This window comes from Betta splendens, chromosome 5, assembly GCF_900634795.4.
Source record: "Betta splendens chromosome 5, fBetSpl5.4, whole genome shotgun sequence".
Taxonomy (NCBI): Eukaryota; Metazoa; Chordata; class Actinopteri; order Anabantiformes; family Osphronemidae; genus Betta; species Betta splendens.
The window spans coordinates 5,753,487-5,765,757 of NC_040885.2; positions in this window are offsets into that span (position 1 = coordinate 5,753,487).

Sequence of the window (12,271 nt, forward strand, 5' to 3'; positions counted from 1 at the left end):
TTCCCTCTTTTCAAGGCTGAACCCAGTGAAGCACAGTCAGGAATGGAACGTGTTCTCATTTCATAGCTGTAATTAGTCAGTGTTTGTGTGCATGTGCTTTTGCCCTGATGCAAATGGATTGTGCTGGAGGAGGCAGGTAAATAATTAACCCCTTGGAAGAAGCTCTAATCTGCCTTATTCGCCCCTATGAATGTGTGTGAGGGGCTTCCTTTGATCACTAATCCTCTCTCTGGCTCGACTCTCTGCCCTCACTCTCTTCCTCTGCCCATCTCTCTGCTTTTCTCTCATCTACTTCCTGGTGCGAGCCTCTGACGATCAGTTGCCATGTCTGCGTTGTGAGCCGCTTACAGGTCCATATCTGGGGCGGACACCCTCTCTCTCTCTCTCTCTCTCTCTCTCTCTCTCTCTCTCTCTCTCTCTCTCTCCCTCTCTCCCTCTCTCCCTCTCTCTTTCTCTCTCTCCCTGTTTGTCAGTCATTTCTCCTGATTTCACTCTATGTAGATGTGGACCCACTACGCTGATACTATAGAAGGATGGAGATGAAACAAGCTGGAGATGAAACAGGTTTTGCTGGTTTCATCTGCTTGTCTCCACTTGTTCAGCTGCAGATCCATTCATTTCTATCATTAAAAATTATCAACAATTTTAGAAGACGGACTTCGGTGGAGGCCAACACACGAGCTGCAGATGCAGATACTGTAGCACCTTGGTTGTGTGGTAGAAGCAGCGTGGCCTCCGCCTGTTCGGCTGGAGCTCATAAGAGGGAAACTCTCTGCAAGCGTGCATGTTTGTGTTGATGTTCCATTCCTGATCATGGCTCTGCTCATGAGCATCTCCTCCTGCCTTTCTCTGTCTCCACCTCTTCTGCTCTGAGATCACCGTGACCTTTCTCTCCTCTCTCGCTTCACCTTTTCTTTCCTCTCAGTTTCAGGTAATCTGTCCAAGCAGCTGAGGCAGTGCCACACACACACACACACACACACACACACACACACACACACACACACACACACACACACACACACACACACACACACACACACACACACACACACTGCGTGTGATCACAGCCTCACAGAGCTGCTCAGAGCTACACAGTTGTAATGTTAGTGAGACCTTGTAATCCTGCTGCTCTGTGCCCGGCTTCGTTAAGCCTCGTTCCCCACTGGGGACCTGAAGCCTATAATTAAAGTTATGAAGAGACGCTTACAGAAGTCAGTGGGCAACACAGCGATGGCTCTGTTTGTCAGCAGCATTAACAAAGAACCCTTACCAGCAGCAAACCAGCACGTGACCAAGAGTTCATTTTCATTCATGGGTAATGGTGTGTGATCAGTTACAACCGCAGCATCTTTAATAACAGAAAATACAAAAGTATCAAAACGAGATCGCTCTTTAAGTTTCCAAACACGTCAACAGCTGGTTTACAGTGGTTGTGGTTTCAGCAGTCACAGCAAAGTACATTACAGAGGCTACAGGTGTGTGTGTGTGTGTGTGTGTGTGTGTGTGTGTGTGTGTGTGTGTGTGTGTGTGTGTGTGTGTGTGTGTGTGTGTGTGTGTGTGTGTGCGTTTGTGTGTGTATCACAAAGCACTGGCTGTAGAGCAGAGAAAGCTCCTGTGTGTTGTGTGGTCAATGGGCCTTTTGTTTGTTGGCCTGGGAGACAGTCAGCCATGAGGACAGCACCTCCACCTGAACACACACAGACCAGACCGAGTGCAGCACCGCGTCATCCGAGCCTCAGTTCCTGCTTCACTATCTTTACATCCTTATCAGTTTGCCTCCCTCTCTTTCTATACATACATACATTTATCCCAGACTCCAACTCTATGTTCAGATAACAGAAACTGTTTCCCTGCTGTGTGTGTGTGTGTGTGTGTGTGTGTGTGTGTGTGTGTGTGTGTGTGTGTGTGTGTGTGTGTGTGTGTGTGTGTGTGTGTGTGTGTGTGTGTGGGTGGGATTTTCTACCTGGAAGCAGGACAGAGGGCATTTTGTGTAAACCAAGAGAGCGAGGGACAAAAGACAGAGAGCAGGATGGGAAGAAGGACAGGAATGCAACAGTGGACCAGGACCATGTTGGTGTTATGGTGTTATGTGTTATGTTATGACACAAAGACACAGTAAATGCCTTCTAAAAACAACAGCATGGAGACAAGACAAGCGGAGGACTTGGTCTTTTGGTTTGACTCAAGGAAATTGCCTGTACATGACCACACAACGACAGGGAAGGGAGGATTGATGCTGATGCCACAAAAATGGTAAGAGACTGTGCAGGAATTTTTTTTCATGGCTTCTACTGATGATCAATGAGCTTGTGAGAAGCCTGTGAAGTGTAGCATGACCAGAACCAGAACCAGAACCAAGGAGACATGAAAGCAAACGCTTGGCTGGAGGCTCGATGCTGGATACTCCTAGATGTGTGTGTGTGTGTGTGTGTGTGTGTGTGTGTGTGTGTGTGTGTGTGTGTGTTTGGAGGCGTTTGGAAGCAGACACAGTCTACATAATGGAAAGTGTTTAATAAGCTTTCTGTGGAGCTTCTCTGGGCTATTGACCATTGCGATCAGCATTAGGACTCTGTCACTCAACTCAAAGGCACAACACCCAGCTTACGTCCACACACCCCACACACACGCACACACATATACACACATGTTCATGTACATGCACACATGCTCATGCAAACGATGATTTCCTTATCTCATCGTACATACTGGAAGATATCAAACAAACCACATGTCTGTTTCCACAGAGGATCTCGATAAGACACAAATCAGCTTAGACACACACACACACACACACACACACACACACACACACACACAGGAAGAAGAAGAACAGGCTTTTACAGGGATGAGGTTGAAAGATGGATTAAAACAAGTATGGCTGACTTTGACATTAATCCCACCTGCTTCTCTCTCTCTCTCTCTCTCTCTCTCTCCCCCTCTCTATCTTCCCAAAGCTTCTTTATCTCTCGTTTATTCTCATGTTCCACACCTTTCTCTGACTTCCTTATTCTCATGCTTGCTGCCTCTTGAAAGAAAGGAATCCCCAGTCAAGCTGCAAAGACGCTTAGCTGCACCTTTTCTCAGTGGACGATGTGACTGCTCAGCTGAGGGCCACTTCTTTTAGCCTAGCGTAAAGGAGCCGATGGCCAGCTTTGATTGCATGGTGTGTCACTGATCCTGTATTATTCACCTGGTCTGGAGTTTTGTGCAGCAGAATGAGCCTTCGCATGGTGCCTAGGATAGTGGGTGCAGGTCTATTCGTTTCTGTGCGTGTGAAGCCATTTGCCTCCCTCACTCTGTTAGCGTTGACTCATCCGTTTTCAGCCAGTTAATAATTCAGATGGTCTGCAGGCTGTGTTTTCATCTGCCTCATTGCTGCACTTGCCTGTGAAGGAAGCCCTGGTAATTACACATCACCAAAACAAGACACTGACTCCAGAAAATGAGCCAAAGAGAGTGAAGCAGAAAAACAGAGGAGGAAGATGAAGCAGAAGAGACAGAAGAAGAAGCAGAAAAGGCAGAGTGAGCGAGCGAAGAGCAAATCCAAAGATGAGATGGGAGGATTGGAGGATACACGTGAGACAAGACGGATACACAGTGGAGAGAGGTGTCTCAGCACTGTTGTAAATCCTCTGCAGGGCCTTGTAAGCTGTCAGACAAGCTGAGGGTGTGAAAGGCACCAGGCCATAGGGCTGCACACACACAAACCCCTGAGTGGAGAGAAAAGTTTCCTCGCTGCTGTGTTTTATGGCTTTCTATTCCTATGTGATTCTCTCTGGCATGTCACATAGGGTCTAAAGCCATTGGGTACAGAGTGGGAGATCTGCAGACAAGGATTAGAAGGTTGTACAAAGCAATGGAGGGTGGATGGAGGTTTAACAGCATAGATGCACACACACTTGCACGCACGCGAGCAAGCACGCACACACACGCGCACGCACAAACAGACACGCACGCACACATACACGCACGCACACACACATACACGCACACACACACACACACACACACAAACACGCACACACGCATGCACGCACGCACACATACACGCATGCACACACACACACGCATGCACACACACACACACGCATGCACACATACACATACACACACACACACACACGCATGCACACATCCACACACACACACGCACGCACGCACACATACACGCACGCACATATACACGCACGCACACATCCACACACACACACGCGCATGCACACACACACGCACGCACACACACATACACGCACACACACACAAACATGCACACACACACGCATGCACGCACGCACGCATGCACACATACACACACACACGCACACACACACACGCATGCACGCACGCACACACACACACACACACACACACACACACGGCCTGAGGCACTTTTGCCTCCGCTTGCAGGCAGCCCAGATTCCAGCTCAGCTAATTGCCCCCATATGAGACAGGTTGAAGCACACACACAAACACACACATCCATGGCTTTATGTTTGGTCTGTGCCGGTGTTTTTGTCACCCACTCTCGCATCACTTACACACACACACAGACACACAACTGCAGCGTGCTCTCCCCAGCTGGGCGGCGGCTGCTGACTCAGGTTGGTATTTAATGAAGCTCTCAGTTTCACCTCGCGTCTCCTAATCTCACAGCTCCTTTGTGATTGGTCGGTACCAAAAATGTTAACGTTGGGAGTTTAGTGAGCCTTAAGACTACTGTGTGTGTGTGTGTGTGTGTGTGTGTGTGTGTGTGTGTGTGTGTGTGTGTGTGTGTGTGTGTGTGTGTGTGTGTGTGTGTGTGTGTGTGTGTGTGTGTGTGTGTGTGTAGCTGAATGAAACACCAGTGAGGATGGAAAGAAAGAAAGAAAAAGTGGAGCCAGTTTACTGTGAAGGACTTTTTGTGCTGGTTCTCTGTAGACGTCTGAACCTGGCAGGTAGTTACTCTTATTACACACGTCATGCACTTTTGTTGCTTGGACGTGCATGAAACATGATGATAACTTTAAACAACATACAACAGCAAGTTTGTTCATAACTACATGAGACAGGGAAATGTCCCAAATGCTTAAAACCACCAGAAATGAAATGCAGCAGTACTGGTGTGAGGCTCAGTCAGTTGGACCGATGACTGTTGATCCCAAGAGGATTTATTAGCTACCAAACAATTAACACAGTAAATGTAGATCCATGTGTAAATGAAATACCATTGCTTCAGAAACCCGGTTCACAGCCAATCAGCAGGTTCCCGGACGTTCTTGGACCTGGTGTCTGTTTCCTCCTGAGCAGCTTAATGCCAGTTGACAGGAGGTCTTCTAACGCCCCCCCCCCCCCCCCCCCCCCCCCCCCCCCCCCCCCCCCCCCCCCCCCCTCCCCCCTGTCTCCCTTCAGGCTGACGTGGATGCAGCACGTCAGGTAGAACATGCCCTTTACCTGCGCCTGCTTCTGTGGCCTGAATGGCTTCTGTCGCAGACGGAAGAAGAAGAAAAATGAGCAAGTGGAGGAAGAGGAGGGTGAGGAGGTGGAAGAACAGAGGGATCAGGAGACGCAAGTGTAACTTCACTGACTGACTCTGAATGGGGCACAGGCTTTATTTCAAAGTTCTTAGTTAACTGGGCTTTTATATCACTTTTTATTGTTAATTAATTGGTGTTAAACACAGATACTATCTATTCATTTCTATTGAATTCTATTTATTCTATTTCTATCTATTCAACAAGCAAAAAGCTGCCTTGAGCCGTTTTTCCTCCAGACGACTCAGCCTCGTGTGTGAATCCTTATTAGCATCTCTGCAGCTACTCCACTTTCCTTTGCACAAATATCTCAGAGCTTTTCTTGTGATTTGTTCTATTTTGTGCTGAGCTCTAGAAAGCCGCTATTTCCCTCCTCTTTCTTTGCTGCTGGAGCTCAGTGGAGCTCTGCACCTGAGCCTGTTTGTGTCAAATCAACTTAGTGAAAACTCCAGCCAAGTGGGGAAGTGTCCAGTCATTTCCAGAGTCATGGAGGTTTGAGCCAATCTCGCGTTTCACGCTGAGCTGGGCTCGATCTGAAGCCGAGCAGCTGTCCAATCAGCAGCTTAGCTGGAGTGTGAAGACGGGAGTCAGAGGTCAGAGTGAGCAACAGGGCTTGGTGACGTAGCTCCTCGGCTCATCGATGGGCACAGCAGTAATTACAAACACATCAATTAATGTCCCCTGCTGGAAGCGAGGTTCTGCCCCTAAATGCCGCTGCTGCAGCTCCCAGCTGTCACCTGTTTGAGTGTGAGACTGTAGGAGCCCGTGTGTAAATGCGCTGAGCTGCAACAAAAGACTTTCAAAGCTGGAACAAGTGGCTCAGATATCTATTCAGCTGCCTCCTCAGAATGCACACACACACACACACACACACACACACACACACACACACACACACACACACACACACACACACACACACACACACACACACACACACACACACACACACACACAGGCTCTCATTAAGGTGTGTGATTATGCATGGCACGTCCAGTCAGCCAGTGGAGGTGTAATTAACCTTTTCCAGCAGGAAACAGATGCCTGGATGTCACACAGACACACACACTGACACACTGGCACACATACACACTCACGTCTGCTGTCAGGGAAACAAAGCCAACGTCACGGTGTCACGGAAACAAAGCTCAGAAAGCGCTGCCTGGCACTCTGCGATAATCCCCTCACGCATATTTACATTAAGCTCAGAATGGGCCCAGATGCACACACACGCACGCGCACACACACACACACACACACACACACACACACACACACACACACACACACACACACACACACACACACACACACACACACACACACACACACACACACTCTACCTCCTTCACTGTCTCTTCCTTCCATCCTTTCTCCCCTCACTCTGCTGGTGATCAGGCGTTCATCAGCAGTAGATGGTACATGGCTTTGCTTGGCAGCTCCCACAGATTAGCTTTGACTCTCTTACTGATTTCAGGGATTTCTTGAGGCGAGCAAAAAGCTGCTTTAACACAGATTAATGGACGACCCTCATTGTGTCTGCTGGCGTGTGTCCGCGCCTGCGTGCCGTAGACTGTGTGTTTACTCATCGCCGTGCTACAAGCGGCGAAATGAGACAAAGCTAAAGCCATTTCACACTGAAGAGCACGTATTATGATTCAGTGTGTTAATGAGAGAGCGAGAGAATGAGAGGAGGGGATGAAGGTAATGAGAGCAGGAGCTGCTACGAGGAGGCTAACGCCAGACAGAGCAGTCATGCTAATTGGCTACAGCAGATAAGTTTGTGAGCGGGGGCCGAGAAGAGAACAGCCTGATCCACTGGCTACACTCGTTTAGCGCTGTCTTCATTTCACCTCGTAATGAGAGGAAAATTCTCCCCAGTAATGGTGAAAGACTTGAAGCTGGTAACGATTTGTTGCACACACTCACAGCGGGGGGTGCTGAGGTGGGTGAAGTGGACTGGAGGGAGAGGCTCTTAGCAGGCGTGTGTTTTCCCTCAAGCACCACAACCCAGTCCTTTATGGATCATGACAATTTTCAGGGACTGTAACTCAAGGACAAACACTTAAAAATAGAGGGGAGGCGAAAGCAGGGAGGAGAGGGAGGGGAGCGTTGGGAGGAGGTGTGTGTGGGTGGGGACGAGAAGCGAGTCCTGTCGCATTAGATTTGGGTCAGAAACGAGGGGAAGGGCCGACGAAGTGGAGAATGTTACCGACGGCGAGGAGATTCATCACCTGCTGCTGCACGGACCTCTGCGCGCCTCCCCCAACACCCCCCCACACACACACACACACACACTCACACACTGGCAGGGCCACTGAAGGAAGTAGGTAAGAAAGGACAGTAAACCACTGGTAGGATGTGTAACAGAGCAGCAAACCTGAGAATACGCGATGTAGAGAATACAGGAAGACGAGCAGGCGTCATTCTGTATCTGCACATAATGATGTAACATCCTTTTACCGTGATCCACACAGGCAGCAGCTTCAACTGAATCCAAAAATCAGGTGTTGGCAAAATTAAATCATCATAGTGTAATAACTGAACAGAGGGAGTGGAGCCGTCAGCTTTGCTGCTCACGGCGATCCCACCCAGCCCCTCCAGCACCGCAGCAAGAGATCAGAACAGAGGTAAAGTGTCAGTGAGACGTCAGGGCCAAGTGAAAAGGACAGAGGGAGAAGTGGGGGGAGTCAGCAGCTGGAGTCAGCATCCCCACGAGGAGAGGCCTCGTCCGAGCCCGCTCACCTGATTACTGGTCTACAGACATCAAACATCAATAGGAGCCACTCACGCTGATTGGAGAAGCTGACCGGCTGAAAGCCCCCACACGGGTCCAATCACACACACTAACAGCCCGCCCACGCTGACTGATTGGACACCATCGAGACAGTTAACGAGGTTTTAGAGCTCGACGCGTGATTGGCTGATCCCACTGCCCCCGTTAAATAGCTAATCGTACCACATCTGGATGGAACCAAGGTGGAGAATAATTGGGTCACAGCCTGCTGTGCCAGCTTTGGGTCTGAACCGTGTTCATCAGCAGCCCTCGCCCCCAGACCCCCAACCAAGCCACTCCAAGCTCACGTGCTCCTGCTGAGACCTAATGCTCGGCAAATTCAAATGTAATCAGAAGCTGCTGTTAAGGCTGCATTTGGTCATTTTCCAGTAAACGTCCCACCCTCAGCCTTTAAACCAGGTCTGTTATGTTATGCAAGTATGAATAGAGCATCAAAGCACTAAAATGAATTTGTTCGAGTTAAATGTCTCGCGTCTCCCTGGCCTTCACTGACTGGGAAAATGTGAATAATTACGATGGCGGCAACTGTGCTGGAGCCGCAGTGTTTACTGAGAGGTGCTTCACCACCTCAGGGCGACCGACGGTCCCGTGAGGCAGCGCCCGTCGGACAGTCATCCTCATAAAGGAGGAATAAGAACATTAGAACAACAAGTTAGCAGTGATATGTCATCATGCCCTCGGGGGTCCATGTTGGTGGGCTGAAGGTTGGAGACCCACGGTGGCGTGGACGAGGCTTGTTGTCGTCACCTTTAACAGAGTCCATAGGTCCACCACAACCTGCTTCAGGCTGTGAGCTCACCCACACCAGCGCTGTGAAGCTGCTTTGCATTTAGACAGACGTGAGTGGAGAGGAGCGTGCGATGGACCGGGCACTGAGAGCGGCTCAGGTGTCCCACGAGCGTTGCCGCCACCATCATCCAAGCCGTTCCAGCCCCCACTCCTGCTCTGTCTCATCCACTCGCTGCGCTGCCGCTCGATACCAGAGCAGTGGCTGGGCTCTAAATGAGAGTTTGATTCCTCTGTAACCATGGTGCTGAGTCGCCATTGGAGACCTCTTCACCGAGAGCCCATTGATGAAATGTGTGTGAGCCTAGAGCCCAGTCCTTAAACACCTTTTGATTTAGTAGCGTTGAAGAACAATACTTTTCATTAGATGCTGATAGCATTCATTAGGAGTAATACAGCTGGAGCACTAATAAGTCGATACATTCATCTGAGCCCTAAACAACAGAAACTGCCCAGCTGTGACTCGGAAGCTCTACCTTCTGCCAAAACAGCAAATAAACCTTGTGTCGTCTGATCCTCGTCATCACGTCTACTGAGCTTTGATGTTGTTAAACCAACTAAAAGCCGGTGCCTTGGATCCAACGTGCGGCCGGAGCCACGGCGCCACCGTTGGCGGTGCTTCGCTCCGAGCTCTGATTTGGATGTTGCTGAGTGCAGCTCACCGTCAGCCGGTGCTGTCACTGCCACCCGACAACGCGCTCAGCAGCCTGATTCTCTGGCTTTTGAGTGCGCAATCTTCTTTTTCCACAGTTTTTATATTATTCATATCTCTGGGCGGGAAACAAGCGAGGCAGTGATGGAGAGAGAGAAACGGGAGAAGAGGAGGGACCTTTGGCACTGACAAACAGCTCAACACGCTGAGATGCATAAACATGAGGTCAGAGAGTTTTGCAGTGGGAGACAGAGCGCGGGAGCAGGAGGGATCAGGGGAAGGACAGATAAAGTGCTTAGGAAAGGTTGTCTGTCACTGACAAGGAAACCGGCCGATCGATGCTGTGGCACAGCAGCAGTGATGGAGGGAAGGTGTGTGGTGGTCTGCGCAGACGGTTTAAAATGCAGAGCACGTCATGAGTCCCGGGGAGCTCCTTTTGCAGCAAAGCCTCATTAAAGAGACACTTGCCTTAAAGCAAGGATACAGAGCGGACCACACAGTCCAGGCTCAGAGCTCAGGCCAACATGAGCGCTGGCCTCGCGAAATCCAGTCCAACCTGCAGCCACAGCAAGAAACCACTTTGTTTTCATTTCCTTGTTCTGACTATGAATAAAGTTTAATTTCTCCCCCCACACATCTCACACTAATATTCTATTCATGTATATTTGATTGTGTCAACTGTGTGGAGATTGCCTATGCTGTATGGTGTGTGTGCCTTTTTAAAATGCTTCTATGAATAAATAATGTCTGTATCTGCTGATTGAAACAAGCCATATTGCCAGAAAGCCATGATGAAATGATAATGTAATATCTGTCCCTGAGCTGAATAAAGCAAAGCTCCTTCCTTCACCTATTAAATGAAAGTTAAACCTCTGCACCTCACTCTGGCTGTGTTTTAATAAAGACGGAGGCTCCTTCTATACGTCCTGACTTCTGTGTGCTTGTTTGGAGATATTAATAAAGAGAAGCAGCCCTTTTTCCCCGAGTGGCTCCCCTGCTAATTGACAGTGATAGCAGAGACTCGTCTCCCGGGCTGATGTTGGGAGCCTAATAAAGATGCATCACAGCGGAGGCTGTGAGGAGGATGCGGATGCTGCTGCAGTGTGTCCCCTCTCTCCCCCACGTCCTCCCCCACACAGGCTGATTATACAGATAAAGAGACGGACAAGGGGGCGTAAATAATGCAACAGACGCAAGTAAAGAGAAGTGCAGTTCTTGGGGGAGGTGAGGGGAGTGCCAGCGTTAGCCGTCAGGAGCAGCTGCACGTCTGACGGACGGACGGACCGATGGACGGAATGCGGTTAACGTCGCCTGCTTCATTTCATTGATCCTAATTGGTGCAACATTCGAAGTTTAAAGCTTGTGTGTGAGTGATAAAACACACGTCCTGACAGTCGCTGCTGAACAGGCCTCATTAGCATAGCAACAGCGATCTGACCGTCCGCGAGGGATACAGTAACCCAGGCAACCAGTCCAGCTGTGGGAACACTGGGCAGAGGAGAACGTCCTCCAGGTCTGTGCCAACGCTGCAAACATTAACAGCCGAGCAAACAAGCAGCTTTTGTACTTTGTGAGTCACATTAAGGAACCCTGAGCAGTGTCTCACATACAGTCTCTGGACCACTGGCGGATTGGAGTCAGTACCACAGTGAGGGAGTCCGCAGACCTCCGCAGACCTCCACAGACCTCCGCAGACGTCAGCTGTCCAACGGTTTTAGTTGTAGTGGTTTGTTGACAAGCAGTTTGTTCATTACATGTAGTTTAGTTCCAGGCTAGTTCATTCTAAAGCTTGTGCGGCTGCATTGACTGGTGACCTGCAGCCGAGGAGGACGGCCTGGTGGACAGCAGGCCTGGTAGGTACTGCAGCCACGCAGGGCTGCTCCTGTCTGCTGGCCATAAAATGCCAGTGATGAGATGTGCATCCATCAGAGAGGAGCGGGTTCCTCTTTAGGCGTGGTGTGTTTGAGCAGGTCTCAGTGATGGTCACACACAGACTTGGACTCGAGCTCCTACGCTGTGAGTGTAATGGATGAGCTTTGAAAATGCAAACTGCATGTACATGACTGTGTCATTGACCCTGTCCTGAACAGCCTGCAGCCCATTCCTACTGGAGCCCCCTCACAGGCGTCGTGTCACCTCTGAGTCGTGAGTCATTTCTTCACCAACTCTACTCATCTCTGCCTTGAGGGTTCACGTTGCCCAAAACAATCAGGTAATTGGGGTCTGTGCTAAACGTCTCCTCTTTATGTCCAAGGTCGGCTTCAGAAGCACCTGTTTCGAAGCACTGCATCGTTGAAGCTGCGAGGCTCTGGATCAGTGGGAAGCGGTTTGATGGGACCATGCACACATTCTTTATTTTGTAAGTCATTGGCTGAATGACTCACTGAAGTTTAAATAGAACCTGTTGTATATAGTTGAAGCTGGAGAATCGCCGTGCAGCCCTGGTTTTAGTGGGACGTCGGAGTGTTTGTGAGGGGAAGCGAGGGTTGGATCAGGCTGTGAAGTGTGGAGGTTCTGTCCAAG